Source organism: Cornus florida, unplaced genomic scaffold, assembly GCF_030987335.1.
Source record: "Cornus florida cultivar Cherokee Brave unplaced genomic scaffold, ASM3098733v1 CherokeeBrave_3.0.0_Hap2_Chr03, whole genome shotgun sequence".
Lineage (NCBI taxonomy): Eukaryota > Viridiplantae > Streptophyta > Magnoliopsida > Cornales > Cornaceae > Cornus > Cornus florida.
In genome coordinates this window covers 78,088,466-78,114,275 of record NW_026775573.1, presented here as the reverse complement: position 1 = coordinate 78,114,275, position 25,810 = coordinate 78,088,466, and positions in this window count along the sequence as shown.

The window sequence follows — 25,810 nt, the reverse complement described above, 5'->3', positions numbered from 1 at the left end:
AGACTACTGGTAGTTTTGGGAGTATTGGAAAACTGGTCTGGTCAGATTAAAATCGCAATCTTATTTTATGGCCCACCAGAAGAGACAAATGGCCAAGTTAGATTTAACATGACTTTCCCGAGAAAACAATCCAACTCCTAGATATTATTTTTAATTTTCAAACTTGATATTATTACTATTAAATATCCCGTTCAATGAACTGAAAAAATATTACTGATTTAACTCCATGACGTTGAGATGTTCCCATCTGTCGTCGGACTCGAATTGATTGTCTCAACCTCAACCTCTTAGTTAATAAATGCATTAGTTTTGTTTAATTAGAGATTAATTATATTTGTTGGGGATTATTATTATTGTTATTATTATTATTATTATTATTTATTTTTTTATTTTTACGATGTTGAGAATAATTAACTCACTCTCACTTATTCAAGGTCATTTATTGTTGAGAGTAAAATTCATCTTTTTATGCCATAGTATCATCATATTACCTCAACACAATTATATATAGTTCAGTTATTCATTCAACTCTAGAGTTACGCCACAATATTTTATATAGTTTAGTAGTTCATCCAACTCTAGAGTTACGTCACAATATTTTACATAGTTCAATGGTTCATCCAACTTTAGGGCTACATGGATGAATTAAGAAAGATAATATACAATCAAATATCAAAACCTTACTCACTTACTCATCATCTCTTTGTCACCTATTTTCTCTCTTCTCTCTCTCTACCCAAACTTATCTCTATTTTTAAAGTTTTCAAAAAAACTCAATTCCCTATTGTATAAGAATTCCATAACTTACCTATAAAGAGTTATAATATTAGTCTTCAACTCTAAAATAGTCTTCTGCCTTTCAAAACTGTTTAGGAAACAATTTTTTACACATATCAGGCAAGCGCAACTACTTCTACTAAAACGTAACCAGTTGTGTTCTTCCAAAATATAATTCTCACTAGAATTTTAGCCACAACTCTAACAATCTCCACTTTGGCTTAAACTTTTATCTTTACGTGCTTCTCCATTAACTCCACCTCAATTCAAGATCGCTTCACCTCAAACAAAATACTATAATAAAATTGAGAAACATTTTTGAGTCCGACTAATTAACTAATTATTGTATGTAATGTGTTTAGCGTTCATTTATTTTTTTCTACTTTTGTTAGAAAAAGGAGTAAGTGCAAGAAACACCCCCTAAGTATACTTTTCATAGCACTTTTACCCCTTAATTAAAAAGGTGTGCAAAAAATACCCCTATTCTTTTCAATTTGTGCAAAACCCCTCAATTAATATAATACCCATTTTACCCTTTTACTCTTCAAAAAATGCCCCTTAAGCGGCTTTTGAAACAAGCCCACACCCATAATCTCCTTCCAACAACATAATCCAGAACAAGACTCAGAATCTAGTTTTCTACAAATAGTCCATTGGACACTCAAAATCCAACCCAATGTAGCCTATAATTTCATCTAATTCATGTGTATTTTAAACTAACAAATGCATAACATATAAATTTTTATTAATTTCCTTATTCTCGTCAACAAGTATTTGAAGAATCCTTGCTCCAGGACTATGTTTCGACCATGGCTACAATTCTTATTCTATTACTGCAATATATATATATCAACACATGTATTATGATCTAAGCTAATTGAAATAAACACATCAACAATAATTCATATGCACTGATATATGTATATATATATATATGTACATGTATATATATATATGTATATGTATATAAATATACTGTATACATTTACCATCACCTTCACCCCTCGCCACCTAAACCCAAATTCTAGTAGAAGAATGCATCATCGCAGCTATACCACTCGCCAGATCTGCCGGCCATATCACACTTCTCTACACCGTTGCGCTAGCCCGTCTCCACCGGCCAAGTTCATCCTCGCACACCGCAAGGTCATAGTCGATTCATCACAGCCGTTCAGCCATCCTTGCTTGTCTGTTCCATCTCATCGTCATCTCGTCCATCGCCGAGCTCCCTCTTGCTCACTGGCCGCCACCATCCGAAGACGTAAGCTTACGGCCAAACTCTCCACAGCCGATCCTCACCGCTGTTTCCTCGCTAGAAAAGGTGGATCCTCGTCGCTATTCTCATCGCCGGTAGGTGACCTAAGTTCTTCACCGGCCTCGGTGCGTCTTGGGCGCCGCCGTCCGTTCCCTTCCTCGTCGCCGAAAGTCTCGCCGATGAGAACATTCCAACTTCTTGCCGGCCTGTTCAAGCACATTGTATCCACCTTGCTATTCTATTCACACTTTTAAGGGCGTTGAGGAATTAATCCTTTGGCAAAGACCTAATTTGAGGAGTCTGAGAGAAAACAGATGATGAAGAAGAAGAAGAAGGGCCAAACCCTTATTAATGATTTCACAAAATATATATATTATAAAATGTGTTGCTAAGGGCATTTTAGTACAGTTTTTATAAACTGGACCTATTTGCACAAATGTCATAGCTTAGGGGTATTTTTTTTATAAGGGAGGGATGTAATATGCACTTTAAGCATATTATAAGGGTGTTTTTTTTACTTAACCTGTTAAAAAAAACAGTGTTGGAGACCACTTATCTGATCATCACCATCAAAATTGCCACGAAATTACGGAGTGTAATTTGAATTTAGGGTTCGTTAGGATTAAGGATTAATTTAAAATGAAAAGATTTGAGTTTATATAAATAAGTTGACTACAAAAGTTGGAATCAGAAGTTCATGATGACGTTAAATTAAGGTATAAAATAAATATTATATTTACATTCATTAGGCCACTTAAATTCTTGTCTACAAAGATTTTAAGTAGCCTCTTTGAAACCCTCTCATATCCATCAAAGTATGTTTCTTATAAATGTTAAAAATTTGGAAGTAAAAATTTGAAATGCATCTATCTAATCATGGATGATGACAATCACAATTTTTCTAAAAAAAACGCGTTGATTTCACTAATTAAGAAATGTTCAGAGATATAAGTCTCATTAGTTTCTTTTTCTAAATGATGTCTCATATTGTGTTAATGATGTCCTCAAAACGCGTCTACATAATTAAAGGGTGTCCACACATACAAATCTCAATAATTTTTTCTCATTAATAAGCACTCTCCCAGAGTCAAATAAAATTCACTAAGAGAGAGTAGAACTTCAAATTTGAGAAAAACAAATTATTTCAAATAAATTCTCTATCTAGTCTATACTAATTTTTATTTGGTATGGACTTGGTTGGGCGTAACTAAGCAATCTGATTTTTTATTTGTATGACGGATTCTTTATTATATAAATAATTCAATTATTAATTTAATTTAATATCTCATTCAATAAATGTAAGCATCTTTGTAGTCCAATGATTGGAATTCTTTTTAGTTGTCTTTGCCTGGCTTCGAGCCGTAGCATCTTTAATTTTTAATTTAACATAAATGAAGAAAAAAAAACTTTTAGGGCCTGTTTACTAAATTACTTTGCTTGCCTGTATATACTTTGTAAGATACTTGTAAGTTTTAATTTGTTAGAGAACGGACAGGACTACAAACTATTGTTTGCATTCGTTACGTAAAAAGCAAAACGCGTCTTCCATGAATTGTGATATTTTTTTGCGGACAACCGTCGAACTATCTGGCGACTACTTTCACTTTGAAAATTTGGCAAAAACCGTAAGTGACGATTTCTTGTTTACAACAGTGATTGATTAAAGCAATAAAAAAAATAATAATAATTACAATGCTAATTAATAAATAAACAAGGAGAGCAGTAAAGCTACAAAAGAGCCCTCCATCAAACAAACTCCTCACAAGCTGTACTTAAAAAGGTATCTGAATTTTATATCTTTCTTATAATTCACTAAACCATCATTACTAAAACTTAAGAAATCAGAAGCTGCAAAGAGAAGTTAATTAAGTCATACCCCTTAAATTACACTAACAAAAGCTGGAGAAGGGATTGGTTAAGTTATTTGATCCTTACGTACACAATATGCGCCTTTGAGATATACAACACTTGCTACTCAGATTAATCCGATACACGATGCATTGGACGCATATTTAGCTGATGAATATCCAACCACTTTCCTCAGTCGAAAGCACATGAGCTGATGATACCCCCTACTATACACACAAACACGTACCAACCACGAATAACAGCTTTAACCCAACTTTGAGATCTTATTGAACAAAACCCAGTACTTCTGATTACACTCCTATATATTAAACAAACCAGAAACACATAATTAAAGAAATAAAAAGCTGCCAAGTCGAGTTAATTTAATTAGTCATACACACTTAATTTACATTTTACAGTAATAAAAGCTGATACATATCATATATATATATATATAGCAGTACAATTTACTAACTTAATCTTGTTCTAACATAACCAAAACCCAGTTCCTATAATCCACTTATAACTCCAATTAAACACATAATTATCCAAACCATCTGTTAAGAAAGGTAGACTGGTAATGCACCATGATCATCAACAAGAGGATGATGGCCGCCACGCCCCACGGCGAGCTTCCCTCAGACGGGAGGTTGCGCTGGCGATCATACGGCGACGAGACGAAGAATCTCTCAAGATTTGACACCAAAAGGGCAGCAAGCAGTATGAACAATGGCACGACAAAGAGAAACCAACCCAAGTTGGTTTCTGTGGTTTGCACAACATCGTCGTATTTGAAATACAATTGGATGCCAAGAAAGAAAAAGATGAGTCCTAAGAACATGAGAACATGGTAAGGCAGGGGATTTAGAGTGAACGCATCAAAGATGGAGGAGCTTGCGTTTTTGTTAGCGTAGTAGGCCATGAATGGGAGGGCCTTTTACTCTTTTTTTCTGTGGGAGGAGGAAACTTTTGGATAGGTTCGAGAGAGGTTGGGAATTGATGACCCAATCAATTTATAGAACACCTGTTGGGGGTTTCGTTTGGTGTGGTTTTGTCGCTTTTGTGTTGAGTGTTTGAAGATTTTTATTTTTTATGGTGGTTACCCAGTTTACCGGTCAAAACCATGTCGGTACTTGATAGTTTAGTACAGAAGTATTGATCCAGGGTCCCACTCCTAGATATTATTTCTCATTTTCAAACTTTATAGGGGTTAAATTACAAAGGTCCCTCAAAACCTCATATAACTCCCTATATTAACAAATAACTCCGGTTACTAATAAAAAAACATATATATATCGTATGACAAAACTGTTCACTTCTTGCGAATTGACAAAAATAATTTGATAATATAGTACTCCTTTTTTTTCAAATTAAATATCTTTTTGAAAGTTTAATTTTTAATATTTTTTTTATTATATTTATAGCGAATGAATTATTAAATTTATTCATAATGAATTCATAAAGTGTGATGGTTTTATTTTTTATAAATTTAGTGCAAAAATGTTAAATTGTTAAATCATCTAAAGTGAAAAATACCTTTATAGTATAAATATAGATATATATAGAGTGTATAATTCATTATACATTCTAAAAAATTTCTTAATATTTAATTTTTGAGAAAACGTATTAATGCTGAAAAGACTAAATATATATGCAAGAAGACACTATTCTATATTCGGAAATAATTTTCTCACACTCCAAAAAAATCTCCCATTTCTTCCCCTTTTGCTCCTATTCGGAAAGCGTATGAAATGATGATACCCCCTACCATACACACAAACACATACCAATCATGAATAACAGCAGATTTAACCCAACTTTGAGATCTTATTGAATAAAACCCAGTACTTCTGATTACACTCCTATATATTAAACAAACCAGAAACACATAATTAAAGACATAAAAAGCTGCCAAGTCGAGTTAATTTAATTAGTCATACACACTTAATTTACATTTTACAGTAATAAAAGCTGATACATATCATATATATATATATAGCAGTACAATTAACTAACTTAATCTTGTTCTAACAGAACCAAAACCCAGTTCCTATAATCCACTTGTAACTCCTATTAAACACATAATTATCCAAACCAGCTCTTAAGAAAGGTAGACTGGTAATGCACCATGATCATCACCAAGACGATGATGGCCGCCACGCCCCACGGCGAGCTTCCCTCAGACGGGAGGTTGCGCTGGCGATCATACGGCGACGAGACGAAGAATCTCTCAAGATTCGACAGCAATAGGGCAGCAAGCAGTATGAACAATGGCACGACAAAGAGAAACCAACCCAAGTTGGTTTCTGTGGTTTGCGCAACATCGTCGTATTTGAAATACAAGTGGATGCCAAGAAAGAAAAAGATGAGGCCTAAGAACATGAGAACATGGTAAGGCAGGGGATTTAGAGTGAACACATCAAAGATGGAGGAGCTTGCGTTTTTGTTAGCGTAGTAAGCCATGAATGGGAGAGCCTTTTACTCTTTTTCTGTGGGAGGAGGAAACTCTGGGATAGGTTCAAGAGAGGCTGGGAATTGATGACCCAATCAATTTATAGAACTCCTGTTGGGGGTTTCGTTTGGTGTGGTTTTGTCGCTTTTGTGTTGAGTGTCTGAAGATTTTTAATTTTTACGGTGGTTACCCAGTCAACCGGTCAAAACCATGTCGGTACTTGATTGTTTAGTACAGAAGTATTCATCCAGGGTCCCACTCCTAGATATTATTTCTTATTTTCAAACTTTATAGGGGTTAAATTATTAAAGTCCCCTCAAAACCTCATATAACTTCCTATATTAACAAATAACTCCCGCTACTAATAAAAAATATCATGTTATTGTTCTCATTTCATGCCGCAATTGTTAACTTCATCCGAATTGACAAAAATAACCTTGATAGTATAATACTCCTTTGTTTGATCTTGAGGCTTTTGGAATTTTCTTTTAGCACTTTATGATTGTTCATTTGGTCGGACCTTGTGTTAAGTCCCGGTTCAGTTCTTCTCGGTATGTTTCTGATTTCAGGGACGAAATCTCTTTAAAGAGGGTATGTTGTAATAACCCGATCATTTTCCTTCCTTTCTATTTTCTTAAATTTTATGGATTTTTTTTTTTGTCCCGTTGATTTTTCCTTTCCGAGTTCGGATTCTCGCCACTTTGTGTTGTTTTGAGTACTCGGGAATAATTTTCAAGACTCTTTCTTTTGGATTGACAACATCTTTGAGAGGATCATATCATTTCCACACTTTCATTTTTTGACATTTTTCTTTTTCGTCTTTTTCATAGCTTCGTTTTCTTTTGCGTAACCTATCGGGTCGTGCTCGGATTTGATCTCGGCTTTGTATTCATCCATTATACTTGATTTCCTTATGTAACGTATTTTTACTTTTGTAGAAAAACATGCTAGATGTTTTACTTTTACCCTTAGGGGCGTAAATGCAAAGATTCTTGAAAATTGTTTTCTTTAATTGGGGTGTTTTTGTAATTATCTTTTGATGATATTTTGTATTTAGGGTAATTTTAAATGTATCTTTTGAATGAAATTTCATTTTGGGCTTTTTGGGAAATTCACTTATTGAGTTATCTAGTGGAGGGATCTTTGTGTAATTATGGAAAGTTTTTAAAAAAGTTTCTTGTTTTGGACTCAAATCTTCACGAGGGGTTTATTTTAACTTTTTATTGACTTTGGCACTCCCGAATATTTTTCGGATTTTTATTTCATTTATTTTGGAATTTCTAACCCCATTAGTCGTCAAACTTGTCCGAGGCATATCTCCTCCCTCAGGACTCGATTTTTGGCGCCATTTCTTTCGTTGATCTTAGAATTCTATTTAAAAACATTTTCATTCATTGACTTTCTTCATTTGAGCCCGTCTTGACAGTTTTCACTCTTTGGACTTGGGCGAAACTAGTTCGGACTGTTCGGAACACCTATTTGACCTATTTTAAGTATGTGGAGGAGAGAGAGTTATTTTTTATTTTCCTCTTCCCCAAGAAAGCTCTAGCTGCCATTAGAAAGAGCTTGGGGCTGCCTCTCTCTCTCTCCTCTTTTGACCATCTTTCTCTATGATTCTCCTCTCACCAATGAAGACTTTTTTGATTGCCTCGACGACGCGGTGATTTCTATCTATCCGAATTTTGATTTGGAGCATTTTTAGTTTTGGGGTGTTGGTTCAAGCTTGGATTCGGGTGTTGTCACAAGAGAATTTCTTGCTCTCCTCGTTATCCCCGTCATAACCCCGAAGTTTCATCACATTTGGAGTAGTTTGATTTTGACGTGATTTGAGATTTTCATCTCAAAGTGAGGTAGGGGTGTTTCGTGTTTATAATCTTAGTGTATTACATATTTTTGAGGTTTATATAACTTGTATACATGTTTATAATTTAGATCTAGAAATAGGTTTAGTTTTAATTAAATAATGAATTAATTTCATGGTTGTAACATGCTTAGATTAGACTAAAAATATGATATTAAATTATCCCATCACTTGTTCTTCAACATATATTAATTTTGGAATTTTTGGAAGACTTTTGAAATCTAGAGATTTTAATTAAATAAATTAATTAAAATTTAATTAATTGTCTTAGTGGCTTAATTAGACTTTTAATTTGATTTATGTGATAATCATGGTATGTTTCTTGATATATATTAATTCCATGTCATTTGAAGCTATTTTGTAATTTAGAAAAGTTAATTAATCTTGCTTAATTAATTTCTATTTAATTGTTCTATGGTTTAATTATGCTCTTGATGTTGTTCCATGCTTCTAATATAGCATGCCATGGTAGTTGAGGACTTAGAGCATGTCTTGTGTGCTCCCAAAGCTTGATTGTGCATGGTACTTGGTTATGTGCATTTGATATATGTGTATATACGTTGCACAATTTGTTTATGACGGCCCAAGTTTTTCAACCCGGTGCGTTAGTGATGAACCGAAAGATGACCCGACAACGGATCTGAAGTGCGGAAGAAAAAGACAAAACAACGGTCTTTAGAGATACAACATGGCTCTAAGATACTATTATAACCCTCAACGAGGTCACGGAACCCAAAGGAATCAAATGCGGAAGCAATGTTTCAAAAACGAACAAGATTGAACCTAGGGGCAAAATCATCATTTCTAGCTTAAAAGTGGGTGCCACCAAGCACACCATTGGAAAGACAACGAAAAATCAATAAACTTAGACTCAAAAATCGCTTGATTTGGAGTCCGGATGAAGAAGATATGGCTAACGGAAGAAGAAGGGGCAAAACGGTCCAAAAGAGACAACCCATGAACATCTAACCGGTTAGGAGACCTTCCTAACCGGTTAGGAAGCCAAAAATCTTGACCAAAGCACTGCCCATGCACATGTAACCGGTTACGAAGCCCCATCTAAACGTTTAGATGTGAAGGGGCAGTAAGGGTGCGACCTAAAAACCTGGCAGCAGGGGTTTTTCTGGAAAAAATGGAAATTTGAGGGCCTAGATGACATTTTTTGGAAAAACACAAAGAAGAAACCCCCCCTCAAAATCGAGTTTTCTATTCAACCATGTTGAAAGAAGGAAATAAAACTGAATTAAAAAGTCTAGAATACCCCTAGATCAGAATATGTAACAAAAACGCAAATGAGTCCGTTGGAGGCTCAAAATACAAACGATGAGGTTTTACCCGGAAACGACTATGCACGCAAAAGTAACTTACCTAATAAGATGTGCTACAATGGTCCATGGCTCAAAAATATGGCCGATACAAAATCCGACCCCCCAACGGGCAAAAAGGCAAAAATGGACTTGGAATGGAAAACATGGAATCCAAAAATACAAAATGGAGTCAATTGACCGTTTGGCCCTTGGTCACACTTCATACAAGATTAATGAGACCCTATGAAAGAATGAAAATGAAATTCCCACACCCGATGCAACCATGGTGAAGCAATAACTTGCGATTTTTCAAGATTTTCACAATATTTCATGAAGTTAAAAAGTACATAGAATACAATATAATGGTCATTGGCCTCCTGCCTTATCTCATTCATATCAAATACATTGAAAGGAGTGTACTTAAGTACACATTACATATAAGGAATTAAATGTACACATGTCGACATATAAGTCTACAAAATGACATTTCATGCTAACATTCGCATGAAATGGAGACTTGAAAGCCACACGACATCCAAGGAATACTGGGCGTCATGAACCAAGTCTTTGTACCTGAAATATGCCCCAGTATCGTAGGGGTGAGTAACATAAAGCTACTCGTAGGAGATGAGCATGCATTGACCTAGCATTTTACAAATTTATCACCTTAAGGTGAAACATGTTAAAGGGGTTCATGCCACCTAACGTCTATATCGAAATGAGACTCAGGGAGCATCCTAAGCTACCTTAGAGTCTAAGCAACAAGAATCATGATATACATACGTGTATGAAACAAATCATGGTTGGGATAATCTAAAGAACGCGACAAGAAGAATGCTTGAGCATAGATTAACATCAATTGCATTTTCAATACAATTAAACTAGGTCTAAAGTAATCCATACAACATGACAAAATCATATTTGAATACAAGTTAACAAGAATCACATTATTCATGCAATTCAACAACAAAAGAGCATGTTATACAATGCAACAAGGTATAAGTTCTCAAAGCCATCAACTTAGAATCTAAAGCACAAAATAACAGTAGTGGTTCATGCCACCTAATGTCTAAGTTCTAAATGAATTAATAGGATCAATCCTAAGCTTTGTTAGAACGTCAAAACACAATTTTCAATATCGATGCAATTTAACCAATATTGGAACTTCCAATACAACGCATGAAGCACAATTTCGCAAAGTTAACATCCTGTAACTTAAAATGGAACGACAAATAAGAAACAACAAGTTACAAAATCATCTAGTTATCAACTTGAAAATGAAATGCGAAATCAAACAAAGTGGATACTCAGATGTCACGCCGGATCAGACCGACAACATAGTTACTTTAGGGTTACTAGCCCATGGGTAACCTCCCTATGTGCGTACTAGACTACATAGAGGGACTATCCCCCGTACTAGAATCACGTCCTAGCCATAGTCAAACAACGACATCCCCAAGTTTTCAAAATCAACAAGTTGTGTAACAACGTATATATCAACAGGAATATGTAAGATAATCAACTATCTACCAAGCACAACCAATTTTGGAAACCTATACAATACATGCTCTAAGTCTACAACTAATATGATATGATGAATGTCGAATCTTCAGTGTGCGATTCGTTACACGCTATGCATGAATGATGTTAAAAATCAAGCGGCCTCGTTGTCAGGCAGGGCCCTGCATTTTTCCAATTTTCTACCTCATTTGGCGGGCGCCCGCAATGCTACAGCCTTGCACCACTTTGTTTCATGATCTGATCTTTGCTCGGCCCGATGACGCGATCATCCTCCTTAACGCTTTTTGTAGAGATAACCATGAGTTCAATGGGTCACTAGCTTGGGCAAAATGAAGATTCCCGGCAATAGCATGCTTTGATTCTTCAAGAACTCAACAAAGCCTCACTTTTAACTATCTTTGGGGAACCAACCTGAAAGTAAATAAAAACATGCAAATGAAGCTAATATATACAATATGATCAACTAATGGATTTAACTAATGCAAATAAGGGTGCTTGAATATGCAATATTCAGCGCTTATCACACCCCCAAACTTATATTTTGCTAGTCCCATAGCAATACCAAAAATGAAGATATTAACAAAAATGACAACATTTGTAATGCTATCAACATACTTCAACTATGGTGCAAGAAAATACACACTTAGCTCATTTGCAACTTGGAATAGACAGAATATTGGAGACAGAATCATTTTGCAGACTACATTGTGTATATAAAGCCTTGATATAACACAATAGTTAAATATATCTCAATTCTCATGCATCAACATTATAGTCTATATAAATACTTCAATTGTTTTTTTTTTTAGATAGAAATCAACTCTAACTTCAATGAAAGTGAACCAGATTCCCAATATGCAGCTTTTACTTTCTTCCAATTTCAAAATACAAGTCTTCAAATAATGGAATTTCCTTTTTAAATGAGGTCGCTAAGGCATGATTTATTCAAAATACACATTTTTATTACCTTTTTTTTTTTTTTTTTTTTGTACATACATATTATGGCCGTGCAATGCCGAAGTCCCTTAAACTTTCTAACCGACCCATGTAGCAAGTGTTAGGCCAGCAACTCCCAAACCGGATGGCTTTAGGGTGCTAAGTGTAAAGACACTCCAAGGGCTTAATAACTCGAGTAGGTAAGGCTACGAACTCCAACAAATCATCTTTATTTATTTTTATTTCGTGAATGACCGTGCGCCTAAGTCCCTTAAGCTTTCTAACTAACCCATGTAGCAAGTGTTAGGTTAGCAGCTCCCAAACCGGATGGCTCTAGGGTGTTAAGTGTAAAGACACTCCAAGGGCTTAATAACTTGAGTTAGCAAGGCTATGAACTTAAACTAGTCATTATCATTATTCATTTTTTTTTTTTTTTTTTTTTAGATCAATGCCAAAGATATCCATTTGTTAGGGTCATCACTTCAAATCAACTGGTTATGGTCAAGGTAAATCAGGTTACATGTCTCACAATTAAGTTTCCAGTGTGCATCTGTGAAGTGTGAAGCATAAAAGAGCATGAAATCCGATGAAAATCTAATTGAAGCATTTATACAAACTGATTTGAATCTACATGATCATTTTAGATTTTTCTTTACTTTCAAAACTATCATTTGCCTCTATACACAAAGTATTAAACTTATGCTTCAATTTTCAACAAGTTCCAAATTACAGAATCATTGCTTTCCAAAAAAAAAAAAAAAAAAAAAAAAAAAAAAGATTTTATTACTTTACATGAACAATTAGCACATACAAACAAAAATGCATATAAAAAGAAAAAATGCATACAAAAAATATACCCCCAAACTTGAATGTCACATTGTCCTCAATGTGAGAAGACAAAGAATGATTAATGAAAAATAGAGAGGGTAACAAGAACAATATTACCAAGTGGAGAAGGAAATTCAGGGGTGATGCAAAAATATGCCACCATGCGAATTCCAAAAGCACGCCCCCAAACTTGATTCTAAAAACCTGTCAAAACGCATCTATGCACAATAAGTATCAAATAAATCCAGACAGAGATAAAAATAAACAGCTGCAATTTTATTTAACTAAAAATCGAGAAGTTATGCAAAATAGAAAAAAGAATTGCAGTTATAAGTTTAAAATAGGAACCGAAAGTAATGCCAAACACGGCCCAACATAAAGTAAAAGAGTACTACTGAAAATGAAAATAGGAACGAAAAGTATAAAATCACTCCATCATCAGAGTGAAGGATGAGCCACTAGCGCCGCCTGACGGTCGGTCAATCAATGACTGCAGCATGGCCTGCAATATCTACTGGCCCTCCCGAGTCTCCTTATGGAAGTCCGTAAGGGTGCCCTCCATGGTCTCGACTCGCAACTGAAGGGTATCAAGACGGGTGCTAAGAGAGTCGTAATCGGCACGGGACATAACAGGAGGAGGAGGCGCAATAGGTGCGGGAGCAGCCAGCGCATAAGCAACAGGAGCAGTGGGACCTCCCCAGTTAAACACTCCACAAATGCGGGCTTGACGAGAAGTCTTAAGCTGGACGGTGCTTGACTTCTATGCACCAAGCTCGAAAAGAAATACATCCGTCCTTCGCTCCTCATTTCGTTGTACCTTGAACTTTTTGTTTTTGAGCAGCTTGGTGACCAGATAGGGGAAAGGAAGTGCCTAAGTTAGGGCATTGTTGGACTGCGTAACAAAGAGGTCATTGTAGACCTTGAGGAGTTGGTCCCAGATGAGTTACGGGACACAAAACCAATGTCCCTTCTCAGCGGCATAAAGAGTGTGGAGAAAAACCCCTTTATGTTCAGAGTGCTTAGGGATGGGAAGGACATTCTTGGCAAGGACCGAGTCTAAGAACCATAACTGGCATGGAAGAAATGACTTATTCGTGCTTGATTTACGATTACTGATATACATATTGTAGCAAATCTCCTCGAAAATTTCTGACAATTTCAGCTCCTCAGGAGGATCATCGTATAGAGGCTGGTCCACCTCATCCAAAGGAGAAACCAAGGGATACTCCAAGGCCGTGGTAAGGTCCTGAAGGGTGAATTCAAAAGGGGTGCCATCAATGGTGGTCTTGATCACCTCCGGCTCCGCGCATGAATAAAACATGTAAGAGTAAAACTGGCGGACTATACGCGGATAGAAGGAGCTGGTGCATGGCTTAAATAGAGCTTTGAGGCCACAGTCCTTCAACTCTTTGACCACCCACACCATTTTGGGTGTTCTTTGAACTCATCTTTTACCACAAATTTAGCCTCAGTTTCAATGGGCCACTTAGCCCAATTTGGCGTGGGAGCTTCCTCGGATGGTCCCTCGAAGGAGTGAGTGTGCTTGGAGGAGGTTTTGGGTGCCATTTAGAAGAAGAAGTTGGTTTAGGCAATTTATTGAACACCTGGTGTGCAAGACAAAAAGGAAGAGGGCCAAAGGTTGATTAGAGATGTGAAATCCCAAAAAATTTGTCCTGCAATCAAGCATATACAAGCCCAAACAACTACAAATCCTCAACACCATCAATCCCGTCCTCCATTGATTAAAAATTGAGTGAAATAGAGAAGGAAACTGACCCCAAAGTGAAGAACGAAAAACCCCTTCTTGGTTGGTGCAAAATGGTAGAGATGAGGAAGATCGAAGAAGGTTGATGGAGATGGATGAGGGAGAGAGAAAAGTGAGGTAGAATGAGGGAGAAAAGGAAAAAGGATTTGGGAAGGAGAGAGTAGGGCGAAAGAGAGAGAGAGAGAGAGAGAGAGAGAGAGAGAGAGAGTTAGAATTTTTAAAATAGGCCTTGAGATGACCCTTTTATGAATGGCCGAAGCAGTGGTGGGCGCCCGCATCGTAGGGCGAGCACCCGCATGGTGTCAAGGTGTGGCGTTGGAAGGCCCTATTGGCACTCGGCGGGCCCCCACAAGGATTGGCGGGCGCCCGCAATTTTGGAAAGTGGCTGCCTTGCCATTTTGGCCGAACGAAGGCCGGGTTGGGGTTGAAAAATTCTCCAATTAGATACTTAAGCTTTTATAGACCCTAGACACCTTGTAGAACCCTTAGAACGGGATTCAGAGCTCATTTGCCAAAACGCTAATTCTTGGGGTCCAAATTTCCCGTGATTTTTGGATTTTTGAGAAAATTGCCGAAATGACCTTGAAAAATTCCGAAAAATGGTACCGAGACCTTAAAATGACTAAGTAGGCTTACAGTGACTTTTGGAACATAATTCGAGACAGTTTTGGAAAAGTTCATATGTTGGCTACACTTAGCTAATTTCCAGAAATTTTTTGCTAAGGCAACTTGGAAGAGGGAAGCTTGGAGTAATGCTAAATTTAATGTCGATAGCTAGACGAACCATGATGTCACATCAATTATAATACCTCTAATTCTCAAAAGGATATAATTGTAATTTAATTATTTATTTTATGTGCATTTAAATGTTTAATATCTGGTTATATGTTTAATTGTAGTTGTTTATTTATTTTAAATTACTTGTTTAATTGTATTTAATTTAATTATTTGATTAATTGGTATTTAATTGACGTGTTTTATTTAATGGCTTGTGTGACTTAGTTGGTTTATAATTTGTATGTGTCGTATATAGTTTAGGGTTTTATTTTATGTAATTAGGTTAGCCGAATTATAATTAGGTTGGAATTAGGATTAGGTTTTATAGAAGCCTATATAAATATAAGCTTTGTGTCTGCAAGGGTTTTTAGAACCCTTTTCCCCTAACTGGAGGTAGAGAGAAACAGAGAGGGTTTGAGGGGAAAAACATAGAGGGAAACTGAGAGAACCAGTTAGGATTTCAGCTATGAACTGAAGGTCGTACCAAGGAGGAAGGAATGGATGGCTTGTGGGATTGAAACAGAGCTATAGGAGGTTTACCGGTAGTCGGCAATCATCGAAGAATTTAGAAATGATGTTGAAAGGTTTCAAACCGAAACCTAAAGGCAAGTTTCATTCTGTCTCTTTCCTGTAAACTTGGGTTCTGTGCATTCTATATGGTCTCCAAGAAGTTAATTAAACATTTAAAATGGATGTGTTATGCATGATAAATTAAACTGTAATCCGTTGTATGCCTTTGTTTAAATTGTAATTGTTTTGTTTCATAAACTGTTTCGATTGTGGTTTAAGCTTTTGTCAATCAATTCATAATGGAATGTGAGGAGTTTCTAGGACTAGTTGGATTTAAATTGGACCCTAAGAAGTTTAAAAACAATTGGGACAGAGACTGGGAACTTCGCTAGAAGCGAAAAAGACAAACGGACGAAGCAGAGAGGGGCTCTCAGGAAGAGAACCTTCTCCATAATGGAGGGGGCCAGCTCCCTAGGTGAGAGAGCAGGCTTTCCATAAGGGACAGCCGGCTCTGGAAGCTTCAGAGCCGGCTCCCATGATGGGGGAGCCGGCTCTCTTGTTGGAACACCCCTACGGGGTGTTTTATGATATTTTTGTGATTCCAGGGGCTGAAATAAACTTCTGTAATTAAATTGGGGGGTTTTTAAAAGATGTTTTGAACCTATTTAAGACCCAGGGATGTTGGTTTAGGTAGTGGTGACATCATGAATTATAATTATTAATGTGCATGCTGTCAAGAAAGAAGGAAGATTGAGTTGCTAGTTGTTTTAGCAAATTAAATGAACCGATATAAAAGTTATTTGTAGGGTTTTATATCAATGATATATATAACATATTTAATTCCTAGGAATGTTGGTTAGGTTGTGGTTATGGATATCATGTAATTTTAACCTTTAAGTTGCATGCCGTCAGGAGTTGTAGAGGTTTAATTGATGGTTTTGTTTTGGCAAACTGAATGGATTAGTATGGGAATACTTTTGGGCTTTCATATAATGTGTTACCCAAGAATTGACTTTAGAGGGGGGGGGGGGGGTGAATAGAGTCAATGGCCAATTTTCGTAAATTATATAGATACAATTTCTAATCAACAATATAACCTTTTGTGCAATAATCAAGATATGAAATCAAGATATGAAAGTAAACAATTTATAGCACAATTGTAAAAGAGATAAGAGAAGAGAAATTGCAAACTATAACATGGCAATTTTTACGAGGTTCGGAAACTCCTACTCCTCGGCTTAAGATCCCTCTTGAGACTTCCCAATCCAATATAGCTTCTCCTTATGGGTGGAGAGCAAACCTTGATTAAAAGCAACTTCTTGCTAAGAGAAAATCTCTCTTAGTCTTCCTTTGGGTCACACCAACCCTTACAATATCCTTGCTAAGAGACCACCCTCTTAGTTTTACATAGGCCACACCAGCCCTTACAATTTCTTTGCTAAGAGAAACTCTTCCTTTGGCTTACAGCAGATTTGTAGATAGAATTTGTAGTACAAGAAATCTTCTCAAGAACTGATACAAATCAAACCTCACAATAGAGTATATATGAAATCAAGTGAAGGTTAAACTCTAAGTATGAAATGTATGAGAGATGATGAGGAAAATGTAGAACAAAAGCTTTGATGAAAAACTAGAATAAAAGTTCAGCAAAGGCTCATGAAATGCTCTCTGAAGTTCACTCTAATTCAACTATGGAAGCTTGTATATGAGATAAAGATCGATGTCTGAACAGAGGCTCTATGAGTGAGTATAACTAGAACAAAAGCTCTGTATAATGGTAGAGCCAAAAGCTTTCTTTGATGCACTTGAATGAATGTTCTTGAATGCTCTCTCAAGTAGCATATGAGTGAATGAGAGAGATGAGGAGAAGATGTGAGAACAAAAGCTCTCTTTGATGCAATATAATGTCTCTAAAAAATGGTCAACTTATTCAGTAGACAACCCCTCTGTATTTATAGAATTTCGAAGCTCAATATAGCTATTACAAGTAGTTGGGGAGCAATGAATGAAAATGTTTCCGTTGCAGTTCAAAACCCTAGAAGGAGTCGGCTCTTGTAAACAAGAGGAGGCGGCTCCCCAGCCTTGAGAGCCGGCTCTCCATTGCATGGAGACGGCTCCTAGCCTCTGAGAGCCTGCTCCCTATTTTGGGAGCCTGCTCTTTGGATGGAAACTTCATTTTTCATTGAAAAATAGCTACTAGAGTTGAGAGAGACTTTACAGAGCCGGCTCTATTCTTTGATGTTTTTGGATCATATCCATGTTGGGGTTTGAAGCTTGGGTGAAGCTTCATCAAATCTTGTTCATAGCAGGTTCATTCTGAGCTTTTTGAGTTGTTTCGATCGTCCGAAACTTCATTTTGGTCGACCGATAGCCTTTGGAGTTGTTAATGCACAGTAAACACTCATTTCCAGTAGGCTTCTGCACTGTTTGGACCTATTTCGGTCGTCCGATAGGTTACTTCGGTGTACCGAAACAACTAAGCCTTAAAAACTTGGTTTTTACTCTCAGCATGTTCATTTCGGTCGTCTGATGGGTTATTTCGGTTGACCGAAATGACCTCTTTCACCCAACTTCTTCAGTTCAGTTTCAGCACTGATTTTCTGACTTCAAATGACCATAACTCCTTCGTTTTAAATCCAAATGGGGTGATTCTTGAGCCTAAATTCCTGGATTTTGAGTCCGCTTTCTAATGGTACTAATTCCATTCTTAGATTCTAATCACAGTGGGAGTTATTCAAGTTTTAGTGAGAGTATGTCGGTTTTTGCTTAAACCGAGAAAGGGCATTTTGTGAGATTCTTGTCCAATGTTCTTAGAACTTCTTGGAAAGTTTTGAAACGATTAGATTATATTGTTTCCACCTTATTTGACTTGTTTAGAGTCAAGTTTCTCCTTTTAATGGTGACTTGACCATTTTGCCCTTTGGTTATGATTTTTGTCCGTTTTGACCCTTTGTTTCCGCATTCGTTCCCATTGAGCTTCGTGACTTCATGGAAGGTCACATTGGTGTCTTAGAGATGCTTTATATCTCTATAGACTTTAATTTATCTTTTGCTTCTGCATTCCGGACTCGTTACCGGGTCAATTTTCGGTTCATTACTAATGAACCGGGTTGAAAAACTCGGGTCGCTTCACATTTTTTCTAGAATATGCTTGATTTAACGATTAGATACTTCCACTTGACCACTCATTTAAGGGTGGTAAGGTGTGGCAACCTTATGAGTGACAGAGTACTTGAGAAAGACGGACTTGAGGTATCGGTTACAGAAATGAGAACCTCCATCACTGATGATGGCCCTAGGTGTACCAAATCGACTGAAGATGTTCGATTGAACGAACTTGACCACAACTTTATGATCATTGATTTTAGTAGACTTTGCCTTAACCCATTTAGACACGTAATCCACTACTACAAGAATGTACTCATAGCCATAAGAGGATGGAAATGGTCCCATGAAGTCAATGCCCCACACATCGAAAATTTTTATGATTAAGATGGGGGCAAGGGGCATCATGTCTTTCCTTGACATGGATCCGAGCTTTCGGCAATGCTTACAAGACTTGCAGAAGTTATAAGCATCCCGAAACAAAGAAGGCCAATAAAATCCGCTTTGAAGGACTTTGTTAGCAGTTTTCTTGGCACTGAAATGTCCTCCACATGCCAGAGTGTGGTAAAAATTTAGGACACTTGAGAATTTAGTTTTGGGAATGCATCGCCGGATGATTTGGTCTGGGCAATACTTGAATAACTCTGGATCTTCCCAAAAGAAATTCTTGACTTGGGAGAAGAACTGGTCCTTCTCTTGTTTGGACCAATTGGACGAAATTTTTCCTACCGCAAGGTAGTTGACAATATCCGCAAACCAAGGAAGACTTGAATGAGAAGTCGGAAACAGTTGCTCATCCGAAAAGGAATCACGAACTGCAACAAATTTAGAAGATTTCTCAATGAGTAGACGAAAGAGATGGTCAATGATAATATTGTCTGTCCCTTTTTTATCCCAGATTTTAATGTCAAACTCTTGGACTAAGAGTATCCATAGAATTAGAAGGGGTTTGGTCTCTTTTTTAGTGAGCAAATGCCTTAGAACGGCATGGTTTAAAAAGACAATGACCTTGGATCCAAGAAGGAAAGAACGGAATTTATCCAAGGCATACACCACGGCTAGCAACTCTTTTTCAATGGTGGTGTAATTCAATTGAGCATCAGATAGAGTTTTGCAAACATAATAAATAGCTTGTGGTAACTTGTCCATACGCTGGCCCAAAATCGCACCCAATGCATAATCGGATACATCACACATGATCTCAAACGGGAGAGACCAGTTAGGTGGTTTCATAATTGGGGCTGAAGAGATGAGAGTACGGAGCTTCTTCAAAGCTTCCAAACAAGCTTCATCAAAATTAAAGGGAATATCCTTGGCAAGAAGATTACACAAGGGCTAGGATATTTTGCTAAAATCTTTGATGAAGCAGTGATAAAAGCTGGCATGACCAAGAAAGGAACGGATTTGTTGGACAGAATTTGAAGGAGGAAGGTTAAAGATTAATTCAACTTTAGCCTTGTTAATTTTAATTCCCCTTTTAGAAATAACATGCCCCAAGACAATGCCCTATTGGACCATGAAATGACTCTTTTCCCAACTTAGAATAAGATTTGTCTCCTTGCATCTTTGAAGCACAAGGGATAGATTTTGGACATGAGTCAAAATAAGATCCAAAGATAAAAAATTATCCATGAATACCTCCAAGAACTTTTCAACCATATCAGAAAATATGGACATCATGCACCTTTAGAAAGTTGTCGGCACATTGCATAGCCCAAAGGGCATGCATCTATAGGCAAATGTTCTAAAGGGATATGTGAATGTGGTCTTCTCTTGATCTTGAGGATCAATTGCCACTTGGTTATAGCCAGAATAACCATCAAGGAAACAGTAATAGCTTTGGTCGGCAAGCCTTTCTAGGATTTGATCAATGAATGGGAGTGGGAAATGATCCTTCCTAATGGTAGAATTGTGTTTTCGGTAGTCAATTCACACACACCACCCGGTGGTGGTACATTGTGGCACGAGTTCTCCCGCTGAATTTTTAACAACGGTAAGGCTGGATTTCTTAGGAACAACTTGAGTGGGGCTCACCCACTTGCTATCAGAGATGGGGTAGATGATTCCCGCATCTAGTAGCTTGATCATTTCTTTCATGACCACTTCCTTCATGTTTGGATTCAACCGGCGCTGTGCCTCTCTAGAAGGTTTTGCATCATCCTCCATATGAATGCGATGCATACAAATAGAAGGGTCAATTCCTTTCAAGTCAGCCACTGCCCAGCCAATTGCTTCTTTGTGCTCTTATAGCACTGCTAAAAGGCTGTTTTCTTGGTCCTTTAAAAGGTCCGATGCAATGATGACTGGAAGATTTTTATTTACACAAAGAAACACATACTTGAGGTGGACCGGGAATGACTTTAACTCAAGCTATGGTGGAGATTTCAATAAAGGGACCAAAGGAGTAGTTGAAAGTTGAGGAAGTGGTTTTCTTGGTACCTTCCAAGGAGGAAAGTCCATGATAGCACTAATATCGAGCAAAGAATTTACTTCTTGGATGGATTAATTGATATCAAAGTTTACGAAGTCAAAGTGAGACATGCAAGTTTCAAGAGGATCCTTGCTTAAAATGAAGGGGAGAGATTCTCCGACCACTTCATCTACCACATCAATGAGAAAACAATCATCCTCTTCGGAAGGATGTTAAGTTGCATGGAAAATGTGGAGTTTGACTTGCATATTTCCAAAGGTGATATCCATAACCCCAGTTCGACAATTTATTGAAGCATTAGCCGTTGCTAATAAAGGCCCACCGAGGATCACGGGATATCTTTCTTTAGATTATGGACTGGTTCCGTGTCAAAAACCACAAATTATACCGGGAAGTAGAATTTATCCACTTTGATGATGACATCTTCAAGAATGTCCCATGGGTGCTTGACCGATCTATCTGCAAGCTGCAAAACCACGGAGGTTTGCTTAAGATCCCCCAACCCTAGTTGTAAGTAAACTGAATAAGTAATCAAGTTCATGCTCGCTCCTAAGCCAAGGAGGGCCCTTTCTATCTTGTTGTCACCAATGACACACGAGATTGTCGAGGCACCGGATCCTTATACTTTGGAGGAGTGTTGTGCTGAATTATTGCACTCACTTGTTCAGTTAGCCTTACCTTCTTCAGTAAATGACTTTTGGAAGTACGCTTTTGAGTTCACAAATCCTTGAGAAATTTGGCATAGGGAGGAATTTGCTTGATAGCATCCAAGAGAGGTAAGTTGATTTTTACTTGCTTAAAGACCTCCCATATGTCCTGAATTTTACAACTTTTATTCCCAAAATGTGTCGACTCTTGAGACCTTGAGGAAATGGAGCCTTAGGCTCATAAGAGGTCTCTACATTTGGGGTGGCAAGCTTGGAATTTTCAGGATTGAAATTTGGATTTGATGAGCTAGGATTTGGATTTTTGGGAGGAAGAATTTGTTCATCTTTTCCTCCATTAACCTTGTTGTCCATAATTCAACCACTCCGAATGGTGGTGATTGCTTGAACTTGTTCATGAGTAGGCCCACTCGGAGGAGGGGCTTCGTCAATCACATAAATCCCTCTAGGATTCTCAAATGGTTGAGCGGGAAGTTTTCCCTTATCTCTTTGAAGAAGTTGGTTCATTGAATTAGCTATTTGTCCCACTTGATTCTCAAGTTTAGCTATTGACTGAGTATGTGAATGAACCATTTGGAGAGTGGGCTACAATGACGTCAACAGTTGCTTGTTAGTTTCTAACATTTGCTTGTTTGCAGCGAGAATTTCATCAATTGAAAATATAAGAGGTAGAGTAGAGACATTTGGATTATAGGGTGGACGGTAACTCGAAGAGGCCTAAAATTGCCTATTTGGAAATTGAGAAGAGGGATAATTTTGATGCCCTTGATTTTGAAATGTCGAATTTTGTGGGGAGGGTTGCCTCCACGAAAAATTCGGATGATCTCTCCATCCCGGATTATAGGTATTGGAATAAGGATTATTTCCAGGTCTTGAAAACATAACATTTTCTTGCTCTTGATTGTTACTAGGAAATTGCTCCGGTGTGGGGCAATCTTTTGAGAGATGGAATAGGTTAGTGCATGATGCACACACTGCACTTGTTGAATTTTAAGACAAGGAAGGAGAGAGATGTGGTGCCATTAATTGATAAAATTTGTGAGCTATGGCATCCATTTGAGAAGATTCTTCCCTCAGTGTCTTTGGTTGACATAGATTGGTGTTCTTTGTATTGGTTGAGGTTGGAGCTCTACGAGAATTATGTTGCAATGAGTTTTCACTCAAATTCTCGAGTAAGGTCCAAGCCTCATCCACATTCTTAGACATGAACATCCCTCCACATGATGAGTTAACCATGAGTCTATGTGGGTCAGTTAAACCAACATAGAATGCTTGCACCAATTGCCATTTTGGAATTAGGTGGTGCGGACATTTCCTAAGGAGTTCTTGAAGTCTTTCCCAAGTCTCATGGAGTTGTTCCCCATCGATTTGTAAAAAGCTAAGAATGGAATGCCTCATTTGGTTGGTCTTACTCATAGAATAGTATTTTTTTAAGAATTCTTGTTTCAATTGAGCCCATGTAGTGATATAATTTGCAGCAAGGGAGTTCAACCAATATTTTGTCTTATCTTTTAAGGCGAATGGGAAGAGATGCAAATGGAGAGCATTTTTAGGGAAGCCCCTAAGCTTGATGGTAGAACAGATTTCAAGGAACTCATCAAGATGCTTATAGGGGTCGTCATTTTCAAAGCCATGAAAGGATGAAAGCATTTGAATTGTGCTAGATTTGATCTCATATCAGGCTGCCTCGATGTTTGGTATCACTATGCCAGAAGGAGAGGCATAGGTTATAGGGATGAAATGGTCTCTAAGAGTCATAGGTATTACATTTGGAATTTTGGCCCTATCATTATTAATTCCTTCATTCCCTACATTTCCTTCATTTCTGGCCATTGTATTAAATTCAAGTTCAATTTCTCTTATATTTTCAGATTCCCTAAGGTTTATTTAAAGAGTCCTTTCAAGTGAATTTATGTCAATTGGAGTGTCAAGAGTCGGTAAAGATAATGACCTACGTCCCAACGTCAACTGCACAATTCACAACAAGCATAACACTTCTTCACCATAACATCCACATACAATGTTTCCTTTTTCCTCAATTATCAACAAGACAGAAAATAAATGGCCACGATAAGGACCGATACTTTGTAAAATAGTAAAATAGGAATAGCCTCGACAAGGGCTTCACAAGTTAAATATCACTAAGTTAAACTCATACAAGATATTCACAATTGTTGAGACTAGCACTTTGAAAAACTTACCGGGAGTCCTCTAGACTTACGAATTTTTTTTAGCTTTCCCTCGGTTTGTCTTGAATCCCTAGAGTCTCACAAGAATACTTAAAACACAAATTAATTGAAACCAACAAAAAAATATCCACAAGAACACAATATTAACAATCAAACTAAAGTTAATCCTTGAACCTCGGTTACAAAACCATTTGTAGGTCTCTGACAACGGCGCCAAAAATTGGTAGGTTGATCAATGTCTACCAATTATAATCAACCCTTGCAATAGCACAAACCATTGTAAAATAGGGCTATCGTAGGGGTAAGTCGAACCATAACGACTCTTAGTTTATGGCAACCAAGGTCTTTAAAATTACTTTTAGTTTGATGAAAGAGGTGTAAAGTTGGGTTTTGTTCGTCACTTAGAAACTAGAATTTAAAATTGCATAAAACAATAAATTGGAGGAGATTAAAAGGAAAGAGAATTAGGTAGAGAGGACTAGGGAAGTGAATCCACTACCTACCATATAAACATGCTAGATTATGATTAACTTGGGGAAACAACATATATAAGTGGCCCTAATATGTAGCAACACATGGTTGCTACTTTATCTTCAAGAAATTCGTGAAATCAAGAGGCAAGAATAACCTATCAAAGTTTTACATGCTTGAACTACCTAAACTAAAGTGTAGCCTTAGACATGCTCACTAAGCTAGAGATTATCAAACCCTCAATCAAATGATAAAAGCACATGAAGTTAAAAATCAAGAATAGACCATCAAAAGAAGGACCTAAGCCATGGACTATCAAGCTTCTCAAGCAATATGCCATTAAAACCATTTCACAATCTCATTTTTATTCTCACCATGAAAATACAAGCCATACAACCATGGGAACATACAATCTAAGATAAGATAATAGATTCAACATGATCATTTATAGAAATTTAGGTCCATTACATCAAGTGCAAAGCTCTAGATTATGAAACCACCGTAAATATACATCATTCCCCAAATTGAACCCAAACTAAGGCATGCTTACAAGGAAGGGCTTCATTACCTCCCTAGAAAGGGAGTTAGTTACCCTTAGAAGCAAGAGAGGAAGGAGTAGAGAAGGCCAACCCTTCTATTTTCACACCTAGAGGCCAAGAACAACACAAACCCTCTTGGACCCAATATTCCTCTCTCTAGAAACCTTACAAAAATTGAGATCTCCCTTTACAACCATACAAGCCTTCTATATATCCTAGATAGCCTCCCAACCACTCTAATTTCAAGGCTCACCATCCCTTGAAGATTGTAGAACCACACATTGGGTCAAGTGGACTACATTAGATGAAACAAAGCAGTTAGTGGCCTGCTGTCTGCAAAATGGCGGTCGCCCGCATGGTGTTGTGGAGGTGTGCTGTGGCGCACGGCGGGGGCCCACAGCTCATGGTGGGGTCCCACATTTTTCTAATTTTTCTGCCTCATTTGGCGGGCACCCACAATGCTACAGCCTTGCACCACTTTGCTTCATAATCTGATCTTTGCTAGGCCCGATGACTCGATCATCCTCCTTTGTGCTTTTTGTAGAAATAACCATGAGTTCAATGGGTCATAGG